Source organism: Podarcis gaigeae (assembly GCF_964106915.1).
Source record: "Podarcis gaigeae genome assembly, chromosome: 6".
NCBI classification, from domain to species: Eukaryota; Metazoa; Chordata; class Lepidosauria; order Squamata; family Lacertidae; genus Podarcis; species Podarcis gaigeae.
The window spans coordinates 87,036,570-87,056,515 of NC_139682.1; the positions used below are offsets into that span (position 1 = coordinate 87,036,570).

General features: G+C 44.1%; 1 long non-coding RNA gene across 2 annotated transcripts in view; it reads left to right on the forward strand.

The window, feature by feature from the left end:
- Positions 1-19,946, forward strand: part of LOC310846879 — a 278,101-nt gene that overhangs the window by 118,576 nt on the left and 139,579 nt on the right. The gene's annotated exons all lie outside the window — the stretch shown is intronic.

A 19,946-nucleotide genomic window follows, 5' to 3' on the forward strand; every position in this document is an offset into this window, starting at 1 on the left:
TTGGATTGCCCCTAATGAGCTATGATTAGCAGAACCTGTGGAACACAAAACAACACACTACAGATGGTTAGCTTTCTCAGAGCCTCAGAGCACTTGCGAAAAAGAAAGGATTCTTCAGGAATTCTCAGAATTCTGTCCCAAACTGTGCACACCAGGCTCCTCAGAGTGGCTGGGGAAATCCAGCCAGATGGGTGGGGTATAAATAAATTATTATTATTATTATTATTATTATTACAGGTGCTATGGAAGTACAGCACTGTTTAAATAACCTCACTCTTCCAAAATTAACACCAGACCACCAAAAATATATGGTTAGACCCTTTTCATCAGAAGACATCCAAGCTGGAACAGAATGAAACTTCATAAACAGCCTGTCATTCTTTATAAGACCTTTTCTGAACAACTGGCTCCTTTTCTTTTAATGCTTTTTTAAGATGTACAAAGCAAGGGGCAAATCCCAGAAACATTAAAACCCTGCACTGTAAGAGTGTTGCCTAAACCATATCAAGACTGTGAACAAGTAGGTTCCTTCTCTGTTGTCCTGGACTCCCTCCGAAGCCAAGGGTTATGTGAGGATGTATGTGCTTGGGTAGAAAGATGAGAAGTCTGCCACTCTGTTGGGGAAACATGTGTAATGTCTGCTCCCTGAAGGCCTTAGAACACAAACTGGGCAAACAGGAAGGGCATGGAATTGTGAGAAGTAAAGTAAGAGCAAAATCCATGAACCATTGACATGTGCTTTGAATAAGACCTGGAAGTGTGGGTAGAGAAAGTCCAAGCCATTTATGCTTACATCTATAGACAGTTTTAGGGACGCGGGTGGCGCTGTGGGTTAAACCACAGAGCCTAGGACTTGTCGATCAGAAGGTCAGCGGTTTGAATCCCCGCGACGGAGTGAGTTCCCGTTGCTCGGTCCCTGCTCCTGCCAACCTAGCAGTTCAAAAGCACGTCAAAGTAGATAAATAGGTACCGTTCCAGCGGGAAGGTAAACAGCGTTTCCCTGCGCTATTCTGAGCAACTTAGCGAGCTTGACTACTTAAAGTCACATGACATTGCTAACTTGCCAGCGTCTTAGGTTTCACACCCTAACAGCTTAGTCATGCTGGCCACATGACCCGGAAGCTGCACGCCAGCTCCCTTGGCCAGTAAAGCGAGATGAGCACCGCAACCCCAGAGTCGGCTATGACTGGACCTAATGGTCAGGGGTCCCTTTACCTTTATAGACAGTTTAAAGCATGGGTAGGCAAACTAAGGCCCGGGGGCCGGATCCAGCCCAATCGCCTTCTCAATCCGGCGCGCGGACGGTCTGGGAATATTCGTGGTTTTACATGAGTAGAATGTGTCCTTTTATTTAAAATGCATCTCTGGGTTATTTGTGGGGCATAGGAATTCATTCTTCTTTTTAAAAATATAGTCTGGGCCCCCACAAAGTCTGAGGGACAGTGGACAGGCCCCCTGCTGAAAAAGTTTGCTGACCCCTGGTTTAAACTGACATACCAGTTTAAAGCAAAATCGTGGGCTGAATCCATGGGCTGAAAACCTGGCACAATGTTTCTTCACAATTTGGGGCTGTGCTACTAGGTGTTTAAACATTTCTGACAAACATTGTTGAGAAATTATGGATCTCTTTTGCCAGTTAATATTAAGGAGTCAACTCAAAAAATATCAGAGTCATTCATTCTTATGAAAGTATGCTTGTTGGTTTAAAATAAAATAAAAAAAGTTATTGATTTATGCACATTTGCTTGCATGGAGAGCCTTGAGTGTATTTCGGAAAATAAATCAATACATTTCTGCTTCCCATAAATATACGAAAATGTATTCCAGGGCTTGATAGTTCACTTTAATCGACAACTCAGGGTTGCAGAGTTAATTGTTTAATAAATAACATACTTTGCCATGTATAAGACTAGGGTTTGGGGTTGGTTTTTTTACTAAAAAATAATGTTAAAAGGGGAGGTTGCCGTATACACAGCGGCAATCTCCCCCCATTTTCTTAATTTTGAGTCCCCCAAAAATCTTATACACGGAAAAATACGGTAATTCAGGCAGCTTATTCATTGCTTGGGTGAGACTTTGTGGGGAACTTTCTCCCTACATTGGGTCGGTATGTGTGAAATAAACCATACTTCTTAAAGACCCGGCAGTCTCTAACCACATCACTGCAAGCCGCTTGCCACTGAATCATGACACAACAGCTTGAGCATTGAGTTTGCTTTATGATCCTGTTATAAGAAAAAAAAAACGCTCCTTTTTCCTTATGGGGTATTCAAGAGCCTGTATAGAGTCCTTAAGAGTCCTCCTATCAGTAGGAGAAAATAACAGAGGCCAATCAGAGTATATTGAGAAGCAAAGCGGCTAGTCAGCCTGATCTTTATTCAAGGAACTGTGGCAACAGGGTCCTCACTCCCCACACGCAGGAGGAAGGAGAGAACCCAGAACAATGGTGTGCAAGCCCTTATATAGGCTTTTGAAACTGTCCACCCTGTAGCCCAAGACCACAGAAGGAGGTGGGTCTACAGCAGTTTGCCAGGATACCTGATAACAGTCACTGAATGCTTTACCTTGGCAGCCTGGCCATTCTCTTGTGATGGATCAGTACCTTAGTTCCTGAATTCAGGTCGCAGGCTCACCCTATTCATACACATATACACCCTTAAGACAGGATTTGTAAGCAAAAAGACTACAGTGGTGCCTCGCTAGACGAAAAGAATTTGTTCCGCGATTCTCTTCGTCTAGCGGTTTTTTCGTCTTGCGAAGCAAGCCCATTGACAGCTTAGCGGATTAGCGCTACAGCTGTCAAGCAGCTTCCAGCGATCAGCTGTTAAGCAGCTTATCAGCGGAACAGCTGATTAGCGGCTTAAGAAAAGGGCGGGGAAAGCGGGGGGAAAACCTGTGGGGAGACGCAAGATTTTTTCGTCTTACGAAGCAACCCCATAGGGAAATTCGTTTTGCGAAGCGCCTCCAAAACGGAAAACCCTTTCGTCTAGCGGGTTTTCCGTCTTGCGAGGCGTTCGTCTTGCGGGGCACCACTGTATGGGAAGGCTTTCACCATTTGCCTCCCTTACTGCAGAGGAATATTTGAGGTCATTGGGAGAGACAAAATGGCTTCAGGACTGCTCTCCTGTACTATTTCAGACACGTATTTTATATAGTTATGTATGTGTTTGCCTTGTACATTTATGAACATTTATTTTATATTTGAGACCTTAGAATTCTTATAACAATCCAAATGAAGGTTCAAGCTGACGTTTGTTGGTCGCGGACAAGGAGACCTCAAGGAGGCCAAGGCATGTCAAGGAGGTCTACTGATGAGTAAATTATTTATTCTGTCAATAGCTTTAGGGAAGGGATTCAAATTACCAGCTTTTCTGTATCACAAGTAGTTTTCATCCAGTAAATAAAGGCAATGCGTTCTGACACATCACACCACCGAATTTATGGCTTCTGTAGCCTCAAATGTGCATTAGGCTATTCCAGGAGATCTGTTTCCGTGAACCGAAAAAACAAAGCCCAGAACAGTCTACAGGGAAGAAAGACCTTCAATAGTGTAGGGTAGTGCTGAAAATTATTATTATTATTAGTAGCAGTAGTATATAATTTTTATTAATTTATTTTTTAACACAGTATTTTCCACATTCCAATAACAAATATACTCTTTGCTCTGCCAAACTTGTGACTTCCCTCCTTCCATTCAACTGGTTTTCTATTTTCAAGTCTTTATATCACACTTTAAATTTTTGACTTCTGACCTGTAGGGATGATTGCGGTCTGCCTGCATGTGTGGCCTTGGGGTGTGGGGCACCCCCCGCCAGACAGAGCCACAGCTGTCTGAACATAGTACCCTCTGTCTAACCTTTTGTGGTCTCAGTAGTCTGTGGTGTCCTGTCTGTGACCTTTGTCTCTGAGACCTTTTGTCTCCTTCGTCATACACTGCACAAGGGGGAAATGACGCGGTGGAAACAGGTGCCAAAATGACCTTGTACCACCCCACGATCTCAGGACTGGAAGATGTGTAAAGGTCACAGCCCAAAATCTATCTACCTGGGTTTGCATATTTGTGTCAATAAAAGGAGGCTCCACAGAGCTGGCCGGCAGCTTGCATGCAGCCCACCTGTGCACAGCCCACCTGTATTATCAACTCTTGCCTCATGTCCTTCACTTCACTGACCTTTGTATCCTTATAGGTAATCAACTCTGTCTCTTGAGTCTAAAAAGTTTTAAGATTTTTTTTGTTGCAGGATTTATTTCAATCTCGCTAGTGTCTTCGCATTTTTACAGTAATTACTCATATACCAGATAAATTTCCTCTAGTCCCTTTGAAATTTTTGGTCATCTTGGTTCCGGATTCTATGGGTCAGCTTGGCTAGTTCCGCATAGTCCATCATCTTCATCTGCCATTCCTCAATCGTTGGTAATTCCTGCAATTTCCACCTTTGGGCTAATAAAGTTCTTGCCGCCATCATGGCGTACATAAATAATCTTTGGTCTACCTTTGCAATTTCCTCTTCCATCAAACCCAGCCAAAACGCTTCTGGACTTTTGGGGACGGTATATCTAAACATCTGTTTTAACTCATTGTAGATCAGTTCCCAAAATGTTTTTGCTTTATCACAAGTGGGTGGGGCTGAAAAATAAGTTTCTACAGGTTTGCCATCCCTAAAAGTTAAGTCCTTGAGCCGTATGTTTTTATAGGATTTATTCTACTGGATTTAGCTGCTGGCATACAATCCCATGTCCTTCTTATAGTATTAGCCAATGCTTTAGTAAATTAAATAAACAAATGGGTGGTGATTATCCTCTCCGAATCTTTTGTTAAAAAAACTTTGACACTTTGTCACTGGGATGGAGATGCCTTGTCAGCTAAATAAGCCTCTCGTACATGACTAAACTCCTGGTTTTCTCAAGGCCTTCAGAACTGAAGGCAATGTTATGCCTCCCAAGTTGAAAAGGGGCTTCTGAGTCCTTAGGCAGACATCTTTGTGGGAACCACAGCAAGCCTGTAGCAAAGGTCTTCTCAACAGGAGCTTAAGAAGGCCAAGTGGGTGTGCGCATACACACATTTGCAGATCTCCTCTTAAATACACTTGACACCTTCTTTAATACGATAAATGTTTTGTTTTGACAAGCCTATTTTTATTATCTGCTTACATGCAGCTTGCTGACAACAACTCTTGGAGTCGGAACAAAATTCCCTATCAAAATCTAAGTGGTGAAAACATTGACGTACATGCGCGAAGAAAGGCTGGCTCCTGTGCTACTCCCCTTCTTGTTTCTTGCAAATGCTGATCCATCATTCTTGGTAGCTCGGCTATGCAGGAAGGAGGTGGGGTGTAAAAGAGTTGAGGCAATAGCCTCCTTCTCAGAAGAAACGTGCCCCGAACATGCGAATGGGGCTGCATTGACCAGCTGCCCCTTTGCCGTTGCCTAGGCCAGCTTGCCACTGCTTCTGGACACCTGCACAGAGAGGAAACCTCCCTAGAAATGTCAGGAATTGAACCTGACCTCTCTAGGAAACGTTGCTCCATGTGCAAGTGCCATGTGTGATGTCAAAGGTGGGGAGCGCTAGTCATTGCAGCCCTGCTCATTGTGGGAATGTTGTGGACAGTAAGAGAGGAGAGGACATTCCCCTGTATATTGCAGGAAGCTAGTTGGTAGATGTGGGAATGTTCAGGGATGCAGGATATGGTCTGGTTATATCCTTATCCAACTTGTGTTAACAAGTTCCACAATTTCAGCAGAGTAACATTCCCTTATTTTAAACTTTGCAACGGATGCGTTTGCTCAGGCTCGCTAAAGCCTCTATAATAACTGTTCTGGTAATTTCCCCTTATTCCCTCATAAAATATAAGAGACGACACCGTCTTTTGAAAAAGTATAAAAAGAGTTTACTCACGTTCTGATCTGTGGTGAAAGAGAGAGAGGTGGCTGCCCTACCCTGCGCTTTTATCATTTACCTGCACAGGTGAGGCCACGCCCACCTCTAGTCACATGCAGAGGAAGTCTGTCCCAGCCCAGAAGGAAACAGGAAGTTTACCCGCTGGCTGGACAAACCTTTCTCCCCATGTGTAAACATGTTCGCTTTAGAAATGTTGTACTTGACTGCTCTTGTGTTTCACATCCTACAGTAGATTTGTTTGAATCTCTTGAGTTACGCAATCCAGTGTGGCTTGTCCAGATCGGATTTGTTCCTGGTAAATCCCCTTTATTCCCTCTTAAAAAATAAATAAAGAATCATAGAATAGAATAGAATAGAATAGAATAGAATCATAGAGTTGGAAGAGACCACAAGGGCCATCGAGTCCAACCCCCTGCCAAGCTGGAAACACCATCAGAGCACTCCTGACATATGGTTGTCAAGCCTCTGCTTAAAGACCTCCAAAGAAGGAGACTCCACCACACTCCTTGGCAGCAAATTCCACTGTCAAACAGCTCTTACTGTCAGGAAGTTCTTCCTAATGTTTAGGTGGAATCTTCTTTCGTGTAGTTTGGATCCATTGCTCCGTGTTCACTTCTCTGGAGCAGCAGAAAACAACCTTTCTCCCTCCTCTATGTGACATCCTTTTATATATTTGAACATGGCTATCATATCACCCCTTAACCTCCTCTTCTCCAGGCTAAACATGCCCAGCTCCCTTAGCTGTTCCTCATAGGGCATCGTTTCCAGGCCTTTGACCATTTGGGTTGCCCTCCTCTGGACACGTTCCAGTTTGTCAGTGTCCTTCTTGAACTGTGGTGCCCAGAACTGGACACAGTACTCCAGGTGAGGTCTGACCAGAGCAGAATACAGTGGCACTATTACTTCCCTTGATCTAGATGCTATACTCCTATTGATGCAGCCCAGAATTGCATTGGCTTTTTTAGCTGCCGCGTCACACTGTTGGCTCATGTCAAGTTTGTGGTCAACCAAGACTCCTAGATCCTTTTCACATGTACTGCTCTCAAGCCAGGTGTCACCCATCTTATATTTGTGCCTCTCATTTTTTTTGCCCAAGTGCAATACTTTACATTTCTCCCTGTTAAAATTCATCTTGTTTGTTTTGGCCCAGTTCTCTAATCTGTCAAGGTCGTTTTGAAGTGTGATCCTGTCCTCTGGGGTGTTAGCCACCCCTCCCAGTTTGGTGTCATCTGCAAATTTGATCAGGATGCCCTTGAGTCCTTCATCCAAGTCGTTGATAAAGATGTTGAATAAGACCGGGCTCAAGACAGAACCCTGTGGCACCCCACTAGTCACTCTTCTCCAGGATGAAGAGGAACCATTGATGAGCACCCTTTGGGTTCGGTCAGTCAGCTAGTTACAAATCCACTAAGTGGTAGCATAGTTAAGACTGCATTTTACCAGCTTCTTTACAAGAATATCATGGGGCACCTTGTCAAATGCCTTGCTGAAATCAAGGTAGGCTACACCCACTGCATTCCCTTCATCTACCAGGGTTGTAATTCTGTCAAAAAACGAGACACAACAGTCTTCTCTTAGTTATAAGAAGTTTACTTACCATATGTGGTGGACATGTCCAGAGATCTGAGAGTTCTGGGACATGATCCACAAAGAAATAAAAAAGTTACTAAGAACTTCACATAGCAAAAGACCAGAAACATACCTTTTGGGAATATTGAATAGTGATATTTCTAGAGAAAATACTAAATTCTTTCTGTACGCAACACCAGCGGTGAGAATCCTGGTGGCTAAGTACTGGAAGGGTAACCAGGTACCGACCAAAGAGGAATGGTTATGTAAATTAAGTGAATATTTGGAACTGGCCAAATTGACAGATATAATAAGACTAAAGCCAGTCAAGAAGGAATGGAAGTGCTTGAATGATTATTTAGAAAGAAAAGGTTCTAATGTAAAAATGTGGCTGTGTCTAGAATGACCTCGTGAATGGAAAAGGGGAAACATACATATATTCATATCTATAGATTAAGATGAAAATAATACTGAAATACAGATAAAATATGAAATGTGAAAGGAAGTGTTGTGAGAGTGATGGAAGTCTATTATTACTATTTTTTTGTAAAATAGTGTTTATTGTATTGAAATATTATACTTTTCTTTATTCTTTTACTGTCTACTTTTCTTTGCTTTTTCCCCGTTTTCTTCTTTATTCCCCCCCCCCCATATATTATTCTTTATGTATGGTTTGGTATTGATGTATTTACTTTCCAATTATATATATATAAGTGTGTGTGTGTGTGTGTGTGTGTGTGTGTGTATAATTTTTTACTTACATTCAGTTCACAGTTTGATCCTGAAGGCAGGCTTTAGCTTACAGTTACAGAAGAGAGTGCGGGTTCATCCCATCATCATCATCATCATCATCATCATCATCATTTTATTTGTATGCTGCCTTTCCACAGTTAAAACAACGCTCAAGGCGGCTTACAATATGAAAAGATTTACATAGTTACAAACATAGCAAAGTAGTCATAAAAATAAATAAAACACATCAAAAACTACATAACCAAACTGAGCAATTTCCACACAAAAATTAAGATACAAAAAATTAATATCAATAAGAGCAAAAACACCCGACAAAACTTTCCCCAAAATACCCCAGTCCTTGCTGGGAAGCAACAGCAGGAGTTCTTATGAAGCCTGTCAGGCCCCGCTCTAGGCCAGGTGGAGAGAGGCAGGAACAGGGCCCTCAAGCTCCCAGCAGGTCAGACTTCCCAGATGGGGACTGAGCCCATGTGCTGCTGGCTGAGAGCCAGCAGACAGCAAAAACATAAAGAGAGCAGCATCCAGAGAAAAGGAATGGCTTCAAGAGAAGATGGCTGCATGACCAGCCCTTTTATGGGGTCTCGCAGGGTCATGCCCATCTACCCGGTCATACGCAGGGGGAGGATGCTCGAGACAGGAAGTCCTCCTGGCTGGAGTAACATCCTCCTGTGTGTCCACTCTGGGCAAGCAGGAAATGTTGTACTTGACTGCTACAGTGATGTTACATCCCACGCCCACACGTTGATTCAAGGCATGTACAGATTGCATGGATGTCTACCTGCATGGGTGATGCAAGCATGGATGCCAGGGGATGCAGCAAGCCAGCATGTGTGATGATGGAGACAGGGATTCTTTTACACACACTAATGGAGTCATTTGCTTCTTATAGGAGAGGCAAAAGAGGCTGGAAGGGCAAAGAGTGGTTGTTTGGGGTGGTTGGGAGCTCACCCACTGTGGGTCCTCTGTAGAAGATGGGCTACTGTTTCGCTGTCCTTGCCCCTGAGGTTTCTTTATTTCCCCCTATTAATTATAAAGAGACATCACCTTGCCAACAAAGGTCCGTATAGTTAAAGCTATGGTTTTCCCAGTAGTGATGTATGGAAGTGAGAGCTGGAAGCCTGGGAAATGGACTCACTTTCTGCATGGTTCTTCCACTAAACTGGTTTTGACCAGGGCTACTTTAAAAGCAGAGACATCACCTTGCCAACAAAGGTCCGTATAGTTAAAGCTATGGTTTTCCAAAGTAGTGATGTATGGAAGTGAGAGCTGGACCATGAAGAAGGCTGATCGCTGAAGAATTGATGATTTTGAATTATGGTGCTGGAGGAGGCTCTTGAGAGTCCCATGGACTGCAAGAAGATCAAACCTCTCCATTCTGAAGGAAATCAGCCCTGAGTGCTCACTGGAAGGACAGATCCTGAAGCTGAGGCTCCAATACTTTGGCCACCTCATGAGAAGAGAAGACTCCCTGGAAAAGACCCTGATGTTGGGAAAGATTGAGGGCACAAGGAGAAGGGGACAACAGAGGACGAGATGGTTGGACAGTGTTCTCGAAGCTACCAGCATGAGTTTGATCATACTGTGGGAGGCAGTGAAAGACAGGAGTGCCTGGCGTACTCTGGTCCATGGGGTCATGAAGAGTCGGACACGACTAAACGACTAAACAACAACATTAATTGTAAAGGAGCAACATTGTAAAGGAGCAGCTTCTCCTATGTTGCTCCCTCGGAGCAATCTTTATCTCCCTCCCTAGAAAGAGCAACTGATTTATTTTCACACCCCACTGCATCAATGAATTACCGTATCTGGTTTGCCTCGAGTTCATGCTCTGAAGAACGTCGTTTGCAGGCCAGAAAAAATTAGGGGCTAAAGCAAGTGTACACAGTGATTCACTAAACCGAATGCATCCCTCCAGCCAAGTCAGATTCCTGACATATCCACCCACCTACTTTGTTTTTGCTGTCCCAGGGAAACAGCTAAAGCTACGTGTTTATCAAACCCCTGATAGCTAGAATGGCTAGAATGCTGTGCTGAATTCCTTGTACAATCTTAGATTGATGCCTCTTCATCCCCACCCCAGGGCCCAAATAGCATCCTCCTGTGAGGGCGTGGAAGGCAATGTCCCACTATATTTAAAGACAAAATGCTAAAAAAAATACACATACTGGAAATCAGCAGCAGCTAATCTGATGGAGAAGTCGTATTCTCAGATTTGCTTGTTGGCCTTTATCTTTGAATCTACTTGCCAAATGAGGGAATGGCAAACTCTGAGGAAAAGAGAGAAAATACGTTTTATGTGAAATAGTTTTGTTTTGTTAAATATGTTTCAGTAAAAGAGTACAAGTGGCTTCCTCAATCAATTCATTCAGCTTTAAGCGTGTGTAGGGATATTGAAGGGGTTGCCTGAGTTAATTTGCCCCCACTTCTGTTTATATTTGGCAAGCTGAATACTTCTATGGTGGTTCCCTGATTGCTTCACTTAATGTTTATTTCTGTAAGCACTAGCATTGTATATTTGTGGGAGGTTTTATGTTGTCTGCTAGTTTTGCTCCTACAATTGTTGTAGCCAAATGTGTAGGTACGTTCCGAGTTTTTGTTGTTTCTTTGCTTTTGCTTTTTTTACATGAAAAGTCTTAATAAACTGTTCTTAAGTAACATTAAGTACTGGCTGAGAAATGCCTTTCCTAATAGAGTTAAAGTGGTACCTCTAGTTACGAACTTAATTCATTCCGGAGGTCCGTTCTTAACCTGAAACTGTTCTTAACTAGAGATGTGCTGTTATGTATTGAGCTTGGATCCTAGAGCAATAGGCAAGTAAGATCCTAGAAGGCAGCATTCTGATTGGTCGACAGGAGCCGCCCAATCCGGCTCCAGGAGGAAGTGAATCAGCAACCTGATTGGCCTGCAGCAGCAGCCCAATCAGGCTCCAGGAGGGGAGCTGAATCAGCCAATCACACAGGACCCATTGTGCAAATAATGTATTTATAGCCAGAGGTTTTTGGGAAGACGCACTCCCTGTTTGCCATGGGCTGAAATAAAGAGCATGAAATCAACACTCAACTCCGAGTATATTTCACGTGCTTTCGCTAATGGGGCCTCTTGCTGCTGCTGCTCTGCTGGCACACAATTTCCATTCTCATCCTGGGGCAAAGTTCTCAACTCAAGGTAACTCTTCTAGGTTAGCGGAGTTTGTAACCTGAAGCGTATGTAACCTGAGGCGTTTGTAACTCGAGGTACCACTGTACTGATTTTTCAGATGCAGCTCCATAGATGCTTGCGATTTTTTTTATGGCCATTTCCTTAGGAAGAAGCAAATATTTGAACCGTACTCACCAATTGGTTCCTAGTGCACTGGATAATAATAATAATAATAGTAATAATAATAATAATAGTAATAATAATAATAATAATTTTTATTTATATCCCACCCTTCGCAGCCAAGACCGGGCTCAGGGCGACTAACAAGTTAATAAAAACAAGTTGATTGAAATACAACTTAAAAAACAAGACTGGCAGAATCCGGGACCAAGGAGAAGAGTCGGTGGAAGAAGATTGGAAAAAATTTAAAGCATACCTTCAAAAGTATTGTAAAATTAAGGATTGTTAGAAAGATGTTGGAAAAAGAAAACTATGTGGTTTTGGTAGAAACGATATAAAGGATTGAGTAAGGATGAATTTAAATTATTATTGAGTTAAGTTAAAAACAAGGTTGGAAGGAATTGCTGAAATAAAAATTTGAACTAGAATACAAAAGCGGGAGGTGTGAGGAGGTCAAGGAAATAAGTAAAGGAAGAGAGTTATGTTAAGGTTTAATCTGGTTTTTTTCTCTCTCTCTATTTTTAAATGATTGTATTTTTCTTTTTTATCTTTTTGCATTTTTTCTGTCTTATGTATTTCTTTTTTCTTTTTTTGTAATCTTTAAATTTTGAATAAATATTTTATAAAAAAAGAAATACAACTTAAAAAACAAGATTAAAACACAACATTAAAACATTAAAATTAAAATTAAACTTTAGCATATTCAGGAAGTTTTGCGTCTCTTTTGTAGGGCATGTTTGCTTTTGGTGCCTTCAGCAATTTCCTGACTAGTAACTTGCATTGACACTAGAAGTTTGGAGATATTCCTTGTTATTACGCACTGTTCATTATTGTTCTGTGGGCTTGCAAACAGAACAAAATCTGGTGTAGCAACGACGACAGAAGAATGCTGCATCACTAAGGCATTGGTGTTGCTCCAAACCCGACAATCAGGTAATTTGGACCAGGGTCCCTGGAAGAAACGTCACATACTAAACACACCAACGTCTTTGCCTTTTTGAGACAGCCCAGTCCTGCACATATCCCAAGATGGAAAACAAATCTGAAAAGGATATATTTGTAAAGCCAATTTGCTTCAACAATGTCACAGAAAGAAAAATGTTTTCTTTCTTTGATTCCAACCTACTTAAGGACAAATCTGCTTTTCATAAGATCCATAACCGCAAGCAGAGAGGGCCTTCCCATTTGGAAGCAGACAGCGTGTGGGTACTGTATAATTCATATATACACTACACTACAACACACACACAAAATAATTAAAGAAATATGTGCTGGCATCATCAAATGCTGTTTTCAATTACAGCCGTGGCCAGGACATTAAGGAGAAATATTTTAAACAAGGCCACTGCAAAAATAGATTTTGTTTGTCATTAGCTTTGAAACAACGTTTGAGCTAAAGGGCTGAAATTTCCATATGCCAAGTTTCCTGATTGGCCATCAGGAGAATGTGGTTCGTTCCGGTACTGAAGTTCTGAGCAGATCTTCCTATATAAGGACTTATTTTTGAGACTTGCTCAGTCTTCTGGGTCCAATGGGAATTAAATTATGGCCCTGTGATATTATTCTTAACTAAGCAGTTTGGCTAGCTAGTAATATAATAAAAGTGCGGGTGGGTTTTTGCCTCCCCCCCAAAAAAAAAAACCCACAGCCCTACCACAAGGCAACATGAAATGGCCTCACCTCTCAGGGAGCAAATTTGGGCTGTATTAAAGGTGAGTCAATGGGAGACTGGTCTGACCTGCTAGGATGGTGGTCTACAGTGCAAGCCCCATTTAAGTGACAGGGTGCTATGCAAGAGCATGGCTGGACTCTTGTAGAAGATCACCCAAGGAGAGAGAACAAGGGGTGCTGGCACTGGTTCCTCCTTCTCAGTGGCAGCAGGTCAAGGGATGGCAATGGATGTCCTCATTGTATAGGAGCCTCAGCTATTGCTTGAGAACCCCAGTCCCTGGCTCCAAATCTGGGCCGATTGTTTCCTCCTTCCCTAAGGATTTGTGCCTAGAGGTTGTGGAACAAGCAGGAGAAGACCTTGTCAGACTCAGGGCCTCTAAGCAGTTACTTTACGATCCATTCGGCCTTTAGCACCAGGAGATCCTTGAGTTTATTGTGAATCGTCTCCTCTCCTTTACCAATGGGTTAGATTCTGAATTAGTGTAAATTTGATGCCTTTTCTCCTCCTGGTGGAGCTCTGATAGGATTTCCTCAGCATTGTTGTTGTTGTTGTTTAGTCGTTTACTTCTGTCCGAGTCTTCATGACCCCATGGACCAGAGCACGCCAGGCACGCCTGTCTTCCACTGCCTCCTGCAGTTTGGTCAACCTCCACCTCCCCTTATGCCCTCCATCTTTCCCAACGTCAGGGTCTTTTCCAGGGAGTCTTCTCTTCTCATGAGGTGGCCAAAGTATTGGAGCCTCAACTTCAGGATCTGTCCTTCCAGTGAGCACTCAGGGCTGATTTCCTTCAGAATGGATAGGTTTGATCTTCTTGCAGTCCATCTCAAGAGTCTCCTCCAGCACCAGAATTCAAAAGCATCAATTCTTCAGCGATCAGCCTTCTTTATGGTCCAGCTCTCACTTCCATACATCACTAATGGGAAAACCATAGCTGTAACGATACGGACCTTTGTCGGCAAGGTGATGTCTCTGCTTTTTAAGATGCTGTCCAGGTTTGTAATGGCTTTTCTCCCAAGAAGCAGACGTCTTTTGATTTCGTGACTGCTGTCACCACCTGCAGTGATCATGGAGCCCTCAGCATAGCTATGGCATTTCAGCACGCAGGCATGTCCATCCCGCTATTTTCTGGTTCTTTGTCCACAGGGTGGTGCTGCAGGCTGTCACTGCAACCTTGCAGAAAAACGGGATATCTAAGCACTTCCCTTGACGCTCATTCAAAAAGCAGTGCTCCCTCCACACAAGTATTAACTTCTGTAAGATATGCACATAGGATGTGTGATGGGTCAGATGCTTCTCTCTGAAAAGTCCACAGGCAGGGCGCAAAGGCAGCAGCTTTCATCTTCCACTTGCCTCCAGCATATGATATTCAGGGGTGCACAGCCTCTGAATGTGGAGGTTCTGGTTAGCTATTACAGTATGGCTAATTGGCGTGGGTAGATCTACTTTGCTATACAGTGGTACCTCGGGTTACAGACACTTCAGGTTACAGATGCTTCAGGTTACAGACTCCACTAACCAGAAATAGTACCTTGGGTTAAGAACTTTGCTTCAGGATGAGAACAGAAATCGTGCTCTGGTGGTGTGGCGGCAGCAGGAGGCCCCATTAGCTAAAGTGGTGCTTCAGGTTAAGAACAGTTTCAGGTTAAGAACGGACCTCCAGTTCTTAACCCGAGGTACCACTGTATTAATCTGCCTGTTTAAAGGCATCTAAGGCATCAACCTTCACCTCATCTTGCAGCCATGAGCACCAAACATTGGTTGTATATTGTGCGAAGGAAATGCTTTCATTTGTCCATCCTGGATCTACTGCTAGTCGTTTTCCTTGACAGGGTGATTTCTGGTATGATGAAATCACAGAGTCTTAAAACTGTAGAGTCGGAAGGGATCCTGAGGGTCTTCTAGTGAGTGGGGGGGGGGAATCCCTCTTTCTCTTCCTAAGGGATAGTTTTATACAGTGCCTTTTTTCTATAAAAAAATTGTACTCTCATTTTAACTCAAGAAAATCACCATTTTATAGTTCAAATCAGGGAAAATAAATACAGTCAATGGACAAAAATACAAAGATTCATAAAATGTTTAGGGGTTTGCGTACCCTGCATCCCCCCAGAAAAAATAACCCAGTTTTCTAAACCTGTTATCAATTTACACCCTGATCTTAAAAAATCATACACCTCTATTAAATCCAGTGGCTTTGATTCAGCACCAGCGCTGCTGCATCTCATCACCATGTAGTGTAATGTAGAGAAGATGAACGTCCTCTACTTGGGAAGGGGGAGACCCAGGTAGACTTGCTAAGAGATGGTAGTAAAATGCTGCTGAAATGTCTTTGCTACTGTGGTTGCCAGCTGGGTGGGACAACATAAATTTATACATCCAGGATAAGAGTTTGTTTGTTTCTGAAGCAGGTATAAAGATGGGGAGAGAGCTCCGGTGCGTCTGATCAAATGTGATCATGGGAGGTGGAATATAGTAGCTTAAGGTAAAGGGACCCCTGACCATTAGGTCCAGTCGTGACCGACTCTGGGGTTGCGGCGCTCATCTCGCTTTACTGGTCGAGGGAGCCGGCGTACAGCTTCTGGGTCATGTGGCCAGCATGACTAAGCCGCTTCTGGCAAACCAGAGCAGTGCATGGAAACGCCATTTACCTTCCCGCCAGAACTGCTAGGTGGGCAGGAGCTGGGACCGAGCAACGGGAGCTCACCCATCATGGGGATTTGAACCACCGACCTTCTGATCAGCAAGTCCTAGGCTCAGTGGTTTAACCCACAGCACCACCACGTCCCTATATAGTAGCTTACATAACACAATTTGGTGCATTTGTGACAATGGAAAGGTTTGACCTATGGGTATTGTGGTTTGCGGTCCTGTTTCTTGACCGCTACATTATAAGAGCTCTGTAACTAACATAGTTAATAAAGCTCTCCCGATAGCAATCAAGCTACAGCAGAAAACGCAGCAAATGAAACATATCGGTGTACAGAAACATTGGCGGTTCCTGCACTCAATGTGTCTGGAGACGGCATGATTTTCAATCAGCTCCAGGTCTCGCAACATCTCTCCCAGACGCTCGCCGTAACCCGGCCTCCCTTGGGCCAAAGAAACTTTTCTCAGATTGCCGTGGGACATAAATCTTTCTGAGGAACCACCTGACACTTAAGGAACATTATTGTATTATTAAGGCATAAATCCCATGTCATCGCAGCAAAAAGTCTCTGGCTGTTGGGTTAAATGAATCAAGATGGACACTTAACTATTCCCAAACATGATTGGAGGGAAGTTGCACATGATAAGCCAAAAGAAGGGAGGGTTCTGAACAGGCAGTTATCATGTTTCCTCACATCATAAACTGATCTGCTGAACTGTAAATCAGAAAGTTGACAGTGGTCTCAAAGGTCGTCTAGTCGAACGATGCCTCCCTCCAACTGTGGCATTATTTTCCAAATCAGAGGATTTTTTTTCATTGCATTCTGTGGGAATATATTTAAGGGCTCAGCGATAGTTGACCACTTTCCTTGATATTCAGCTCCCCTTCCCTTCTCCCTGCCCTGCTATTGAGCCTCCCATTGGGATGAATGTGCACCTTCAAACATTTCCCAGAATTCTCTGCAGTACACTGTGGTTCTGTGGCAACTGTATAGGGGTTTCTTGACAGATAATTTGACATTGTGTCTTTGGGGGCAGGATGTGGGTGGCACTGTGGGTTAAACCACAGAGCCGAGGACTTGCCGATCAGAAGGTCGCCGGTTCGAATCCCCGCAATGGGGTGAGCTCCCATTGCTCGGTCCCAGCTCCTGCCCACCTAGCAGTTCAAAAGCACGTCAAAGTGCAAGTAGATAAATAGGTACCACTCCGGCGGGAAGGTAAACGGCGTTTCTGTGCACTGCTCCGGTTCGCCAGAAGCGGCTTAGTCATGCTGGCCACATGACCCGGAAGCTGTATGCCGGCTCCCTCGGCCAGTAAAGCAAGATGAGCGCCGCAACCCCAGAGTTGGCCATGACTGGTCCTAAAAGTCAGGGGTCCCTTTTACTTTGGGAGCAATCCAAATTCCTGAGTGGCAATGTTGGGGTGTAATGGAGAGGTTTAGCTGCCAAAATCCACACCCACAGCCCCACCTTTCATGGCAGCCAGCGCAGAAAGGATAGAGGAGGAGGGGAACAAGGAAAAAAATCCCCTTTTATTCCCAACTGGCACAGAAAAGAGACCTTTATCTGCAGGCCCATTGCCATCAATAGACAATGGCATCAGGGCTGGCTCAGGACCCTTAAGTTCCCTGATCCCAACCTACCTCAAAATGTCCCATTTTGGCAGTTTCTGATGGCTACTGCTGTTTGTTGAGGTGCATTGAGGCGCTCCTCACCAGAGTTTTCCACCAAAACTAAAGAAATGGCTTCTCAAAGCAGGTCATGTGGCCTCCTCATAGCACGACCACTTTAGCATCACTAAAAGAAGAGAAGAAAAGATTCCGATTTTTTATAAACCTTTGCATATTCTCAGTTATATGCATAGGTGCAAATAGAAGCCACTGCTATTGTTTAAACAGAAATGCAATACATCTCATCATAGTGGGGAAGTTGAGCTGTGTACTTTTTCTTGGTCAGTCTTTTCTTTTCTCCAGGTGCTAAACCTTGCTGAGAACTTCAAGGCTTTCAGTTTGAGAAAGCAAAGTGTGCAATATAGCAAGAAGCACATTGCCAGCAGAGGGAAATGCAGGCATCTCTGTTCATACACAAACATGGGGGGGGGGTGTCAAAGAACTATAACTCTATGTGTAATTAAGGTGAAGGTAAAGGGACCCTGACCATTAGGTCCAGTCGCGGACGACTCTGGGGTTGCAGCGCTCATCTCGCTTTACTGGCCGAGGGAGCCAGGTTACAGTTTCCGGGTAATGTGGCCAGCATGACTAAGCCGCTTCTGGCGAACCAGAGCAGCACACGGAAACGCCGTTTACCTTCCCACCAGAGCGGTAACTATTTATCTACTTGCACTTTGACATGCTTTTGAACTGCTAGGTTGGCAGGAGGAGGGACTGAGCAACGGGAGCTCACCCCGTCACGGGGATTCAAACTGCTGACTTTCTGATCGTTAAGCCCTAGGCTCTAAAACAAGGCTTTGTGGGATAAACAGCCTCACATAACTAACATGCTTAAGTCTACTTAATGCATGAAGGGGTTAATGCCATAGAGTAAGCTGTCCTGCCAGGCTTAGCTAGGTCACTCCCCCTTAGCTTGGGAGGAAGGTAATCAAACCTATTGATCCCCTTCAGTCTACCTGAGAAGCTCAGTGTGTAAAGAAGTCTGAGCTGGTTGCTCTGTGCTGAGACCACATGGCTTTTACAAGCCATTCTTGTGTTCCTATACCAGGCTGGCCAGGTTCCACCCCACATTGGGGGTGCCCAGTGTTTGTGTGTGTGTGACATCGCACACATTGCACGCATGACATGCGCATGATGTCTCACAGTGCGACGGACCCCGTCAGACCCTCCCATGGCTGCAACGAGCCCCGTCAGGCCTTGGTGCATCATGTGACCTTATTCACGTGATGTGTTGTGTTGCCTAGCCAGGCACCCTCAATGAAAAAATTGTGGGTGCCTTGATACCCAGGGCACCCCACAGATGTCGCCTATGTGCTATACCAATAATTTAGGATCCTTCATCACTGCAACCAAGCCAGGTTTTTCTGCCTGCACAACTTTTTCTGAATGCAGTATGGAAAAGCACATGAATCTGACCTTTGGAGAGTTTGTAAGTCAACCATTTTTAACTTGATCTTTTTCTATGCTAGGGGAAGAGGGAAATTTTGGAACTCACAATGGCATGTTTTAAAGGTCTAGCAGACTGTATTTCCACACTTTACTTTGAGCATGTTTTGTGATTTTAAATCTCTGCTGGGGTTCTCTCATCCAAGTGTAGCTGCCCCAAACTTGGATCTTGGCATCCAAGGAATTTCCTTTTAATACCTACCGTATTTTTCACTCCATAGGATGCACATTTTCCCTCTTAAAAACTAAGGGGGAAAGTCTGTGTGTTCTATGGAGTGAATGCAGGGGGGTGGCAGGCAGGAAAAGCCCCCAAGAGCCGCACACAAGCCCTCTTGAGGGCTTTTCCCCAGGAGGGAGAAGGGACTGATACAGCCAATCAGTCCCTTCTCCCTCCTTGTAGAAAAGCCTGCAGGAGCCGCGCACTCCTTAAAGGGTGCGCGGCTCCTGTAGGCTTTTGCGGGAGGTGGGTGAATTGCCATAGCCACTCGCAGCCTCAAGCAGCCAAGGCAGCGAGCATGATCCATCCCGCTTGCTGCCTTGGCTTCTTTAGCCACGCTTCTGTAGCCACGCTGGAGAGGTTTAGCTCCCGGCTGGAGAGGTTGTGCGGCTATGGCAGAAGGCAAGACAGCCATCGGGATGGATCCTGCTCACTGTCTTGGCTTCTTTGCTCTTTGGGGCTGGGGGGGGGATATTATTATTTTTCTTGATTTCCCCCTCTAAAAACTAGGTGTGTCTTGTAGTCCGGTGCGTCCTATAGAGCAAAAAATACGGTATTTTCCCCTTCACACCAACCGGCTTGCCATGAAGCCCTCATTCCGTCGATTCCAGGCGATTGTACTGCGTTTCATCTGTTACATATTTAAGTGTACACTTAAAAACCATAAATATACGCCCCAGAAACATAATGTCTAAAGCGATGCTCTTGTGTCCTGAGAACACTGTTTGGTCCATTTCCTAACGCTGGTGTTAATGTCTTC